A 6,110-nucleotide genomic window follows, 5' to 3' on the forward strand; every position below is an offset into this window, starting at 1 on the left:
GTGACGCCCTCCAAACCCGGGGTCTAGATTTGGGGGTCACTCGCCAATAAACTAAAATAAAATAATCACAGCGGAATAATAAAATAAATACGACCCCTTTACCTGCACTGGATCGATCACAGGTTATAGTATGGAACAGGCACTACTACAAATCAAGTGCTATTACAAACCATAGTCTAATTAGTTTTACAGATTATTCAAATTTTATTACAAACCGCTAGACTATCCAAGCGTCCCAAAACAGCCTACCTGGAAACACACCAACTATTTACAAACACACGACTTCTGGTCAAACTTGGAACTTAAGCTTGCTCTGGCCTAACTGAAAGAATCAAGATAAGAAACAAGTATGAGCGAAAGAAATGCTCAGCAAGTAGTAAATAGCTTATGATTTGGAATAACAACAGTATATCTGATGAACAAAACCAACTACAATAATTGAGCAGTATCAAAACTGATATAAATTTGATAATAATAAACAACATTTGCAATATATTATGTTTTGGGATTGGAATCCTCGAACGACGGTGTGTTGCCGCCGGTGATCAGCCGCGGAGCAACACCGGTATGCCGAAGCATATCCAACTAAACAAAAGGTACCCAAGGCACATATCGGCCTAGCAAGGTGTTATATCCTGTATAACACATAGCTCACACTGGACCGCCGCCACGGCCTCTTACGCAACCATCCAACCCATAAAACCATTTTCCGTCAAAGGAGTCGAATCAAATGACATCCTTAACCACATAACTCCCCATTTCTCATGGTCCGGAGTTTTCTCAACAACCAATGGCGAAATAACCAGAACAATTAGTTATTCACTAGTCTCAATTCAAAGCTTCACTGTATAGAGTAAGTTATAGCGAAATGTAAAAATATTTAACTATTCTGAACTTAGAATAGTAGAGAAATTGAAAGAATAAAGTTCAGAGTCAATATCGATTGAATGATAAATGAAGATATAGGTACTTGCATAATATAATTCAAAATAAACGTCACTTGAACAATAAGTGAAGTCAGGGATACTTGCATAATATGAATCGAAATAAACGTCACTTGAAGGATAAGTGAGGTTAATGTACTTGCCTGATATGCTCAATAACCTTTTACTTTAACTCTGCTTCTAACTGATGGCTACTATCTTCGTCTAACACTTGATTGCACTCCTTGCTACTTGATTCTATAAACAAAAGGACTATCTTAATTGACAGATCTAAACTTAATCGACGTAACTATACGTCTTGACATCTACCCGATCGTTTATAACTAGCATGGCATTTTAAAATTATAACAGATAGCATGCATATCACGTAACACGTAATCATGACATTTATATAACACGTACTCACATATTTTATGTAACACATAAGTCAAATCATTAAGAGATACATCTCAGTGCGTTCAGAATGAAAATTAGGTTAATATTAGCATTTACCGATCAGATACCGACTTAAACTGATACACAAATCAAATGACATTGCAATACAAAAGAAATTAGGTCTCAAAAGTATTTTTATTAAAAGCGCAATATTTTTCTGAATCTGTACGCGTTCGTTTCGTATTAAACGGACAAACGGTTGATTTATTATGAATTTTTGAACATTTTTCGGAATAAAACGGGTCTCCGAATCATTTAATAATTAAATAATAGGGCTCGAACACTCGAAAATAATTTTGTAAAAATTATCGAGTTTGGAAAATAATTTAAAATAATATTTTAAAGCTCGAAACTATTTTTCAGAATTTTTAAATCAATTTTAAATAATTAAATCTAATTAAATAATCAATTAAAATTAATTAATAACTAATTAAATTAATTAATCAATTAATATTTAAATTAATTGAATAATTAAATAATTAATTATCAACTAAAATTAATTAATTAAATAATTTGGATTTATTTTTAAATTAAAAATAAATTTTCAGAATTAAAATAATGATTTTTTTAAATAGAAATGAATTTTTCAGAAATTATAAATAGGATTTTGAATTATTTTTAAAATAGAAAATCCCCAGAAACAGAATTTTAGAAATCAGAATGGGTCAAGGGGATTAAAACCGGGTTGGCTGTGGTTGCAAAACGGGTCCTCAAGAATGTTGCCGGGTCAGGTCCCAGCCGGCCGGAAACTGGGATTGAATCCCAGAATCCGGTGGCTCTGCCGGACTCCGGCGAGCTTCAAGCACCCACAAAACACAATCATTTCCCTATTTTCTGATCTTAAACAGTCATACAGTGTCACAACACTCCGATTTTAGCCTCAAACGGAACCACCAGCCCCCAGAGCTCGGATTCCGTGCAAACCTCCATTAAACCCGGCGGAAGAAAAATCAAAATCCGGCAAAACACGATCTCCCTTAATTCTTAACCAAATTTAACAAACAATATCTCAAAACAATGCTGAGAATCATACAAACACATTCCTATATTCAAAATCAACAGCAAATACACGAATCAGAAAGCCCTAATTTTCGAATAAAACCCTAAAATTACGAATTTCCAAATCACTAGTCGTTTGAATGATTTGAGGGCATAAACAGAAAGAACATGAAAATCTGAACATTTTGGTTACTCATACTTCAAATTCTGAAGTCTGCATCACCCTCAAATTTGGGTTTGATTCTCAGAAATCTTCAAGAACACCAAGAACACATATTCAAGAAATTTTCAGAAATTAAAACCTTAATTACTACATGATATTGAACTCTATTTTTGAAGTATAATATACCAAATCGACCAGAAAAACATGCTCTACAACATGGAAGCATCAAATCACATCAACAACATCAAGAACAAAAATTCATAATTTAATTATCAAATAATTCGAATATAAATAATTAAATAAGAAATTTACGGTGATTTCTGGGCAGAAACTGATGATTGATTCAGAAAGAAGATTTCGAGAGCTTCGTTTTGATATGCTGCACGCCCGAATCGGAGTTCGATAACGCCTTCGTTCGTGTGTTTGATTCTCGGGAACGTATTGGTTTTCTCGGGTTTTTCTCTGTATTTACGGTGTTTTAACTGGTTGCAAATGAATAAACGGAATAAACGAAATAAAAAAATAGGCTATTTATATATATGGAATATTGGATCGTTCTGGATCGTTTTGGATCATTTTGGATCATTAAATTAGTTGCTTAGCCGCTAAGTAACTGCAATAACGATCCGATTCAATACCAAAATTGGATAATTATCAAAACCGAGCTTTTTATAAAATATTATATACGAGAATAATATAAAAATATCCCGTCTCTCGAAAATACGGGTTTTTATTGATTACCGAAATAACTATCGTATCGAAAATATTGCGTCGGGCCGCGCACGGGTCAAACCGTAATCCGGATCGAAAAAGTCAAAACACGGAAAATGTCCGGAATTACCAGATTAGGTTAGGAAGGAGTTTTCGGAAGAGTTTCGGGTTGTAAAAACGCAAAACGGTTGAAGTTGGAAGATTCCCGGCTTTATAAAATAATTTTATAATTATTCTGAAAATAATTAATAATTCATAAATCATTATAAAATCATATAACACTCCAAAAATTACCAGAAAAATACCACAATTATCTATATTTTATTCTGGACATATAAAAATTCAAATATTCAAATAATGTCACATATAACATTCAGATATCTATTCTACTTTTCAGATAATTCACCAAAAATTTACATAAAATCACATAAACAATTCCAAATAATAATAATAATATTTGAAAATATATGGGATATTACAAAACTCGTGGCCGACATCCGAATCGGGTACCTCCGAGATTCGCCGCCATCAGCGATGAATTCCGATGAGCTAACGGTGGACTATGATGATTCGATTTGAGTCCTAAAATTTAAAATATAAAATACGATTTAAAACACAAAATGCGAATAAAATTGTAAAATACGGATTAAAACATAAAAACATGACTAACAATTAATAATTATATTTAAGTGGTATTTGTGAATCTGCAAATTGTTGTTGTTGACAGAAGTCGGTGGTTGGAATTTGGATTGGGTTGGGTTGTTGTTGTTGTGATTGATTTGACGTCGGGATGTTCGACGGGTTAGCCGATAATCAAAGGAGGTGCTGCCCGATTTCCGAAAAATTTAATTACGAAAATATGAGGCCGTACCCAATGGCTATCGGAACGTCGATCGATTATATGTAACTGTTGAGTTGGATTATATTATGTTGTTATTATTGTTATTGATGACGTCAACTCCTGACCCCGGAGTTGAGGCCGTCACAGTTGGTATCAGAGCTACAGGTTTGAGTCCCTGATTTAGGTTAGGAATAGAGTCAGAAGAGTGTAAGAAGGTTTATTCTATGTAGATATGAGTCAGCAACTCAACTAGAGGAGCGAGTCTGTGAGTTTAGTCAAGGGTTCGAATGCGTAACCCTGATGCCTGTTGGCGATTGGCTGGAACTGCCCTAGATTTTTAGTAAGTCTCCCTCATCTATAGGTATCATGGGCAGTGTCTAGTTGAGGTTTCTAGTTTCTTTTCTCAAGCAAGCGAATCTGACCATGAAAGTTCAGGTGGAAGGGTAATAGTCAGCGGATGCTATGACAGCCGAGTCTCATAGTGAATATGGATCAATACTGAGGTTTATATCTTAAACCCTTATATTTATTTCCTCGGAGGTTCTATCGGTTGATTGGGGCAAACAATACATATGAGGTGACTATTTGTCTGTGTGACAAAGGGTCTGGTGGGACGCCACCGAAATATGTGTTGTAAACTGTATGGTACTAAGACTAGCCATCTTACGTACTTGTATGGTTGCTCCCAGTCATATCTGCATTCCCTTCACGTTTCTTTTAAAATGAATTATCTTGACTTCGAAATGTTATTTGGTATTTTATGGCAATGAATTTCCTTTGGTAACCACTGTGGTTAGACCATCCCAGTTATGGAAAGTAAACTGAAGAATTGACCGTCAGGAGAAATAAATGTGCTGTGTCCGGTTACTATTTTGGAATGGTGGCAGCAGAAAGGATTTGTGATCCATTGGGAAAGGTTATTATCTTAGAAAAGTTAATTCAGTGGTTGTCAAGTCTACGGCAAATGATAGAGAACCACCTTTAGAAGTATGGTTGGCTGAAACTTAGATTAGTATGCCTAGTAGAGGTCCTTAAGTTGACGTAGTTTGCGAAGTTGCTTGATGGTAGATGTGGCTGAAATAGCCAACCCCGTTTTATTAGTTGGTTAGTGATACATATGGTTATTAACATGTTATGTGTCACAGTATTGTGAACCGTGGAGTGGAGTGGTGGAAGATGATTAGTATACTTGTTGGTAGTTTGGTTGATATTGATGGGTTAATATGGTTGTTGGTTGATTGTTGGTGTCGGCTTGAGTCCGACTGGTAGTCAGTAATATAGAGGAAATGCTGCCCAATTTTTTTTTTTTTGAAAATACCCTACTTTTAAAGATACAACGTATATTATGGTGTGTTATTGGCGATTTGATTGATATTCCTAATTGGTTAGATAAAATCAAGGATTGGTTAATTTTACCAGTGAATGGTTAGTTAGCATAGAAGTTGGTTTCAAATAGGTTAAGTTAGATTCTGATGTGATTTTCAAATCTGAAAATAAAGAATGTTCAATATTTTAAATGCGGTCATAAGGGTCAGGCTGCATTGGAGTGTAATCCAGAAAATCCAGGAGTTATTCGCTACCATTGTAAGAAGGTTGGGCATATTGCAAGGAGTTGTGGAACGGTTACTCAAGGTACTATATCCCAAGGGCCAATATCTAACACGGCTAGAGGCAGAACTTCCAGAGTAACCAAAAGATCGAGTGGTTAGAATTCGGACGTAGTGTAGTTGATCTGACACCCTTAAAACTAAAGGAGTTTGATATGATTTTAGTAACGAATTGGTTGACCTGTCATAAGACAAAGATTAATTCAGGAAAGGTTAATAGTAAAGCGTATGGAAGCCAGTAGTAGGGTGAGTTGCTAAAGGAAGGAGCAAGATAAGAAGCTCTTCCAATTGTGCGAAGAAAAGAGTTAATAAGCTAAGGAGATAAATTAGATCCACCTTGTGTAAAGATACGAGGAATAAAATACTTAAGTTGAAGGAAGTTGAGTAATATGTAATTGTTTGGAATTTCC

Source organism: Apium graveolens, chromosome 3 (genome assembly GCF_009905375.1).
Source record: "Apium graveolens cultivar Ventura chromosome 3, ASM990537v1, whole genome shotgun sequence".
Classification (NCBI taxonomy): domain Eukaryota; kingdom Viridiplantae; phylum Streptophyta; class Magnoliopsida; order Apiales; family Apiaceae; genus Apium; species Apium graveolens.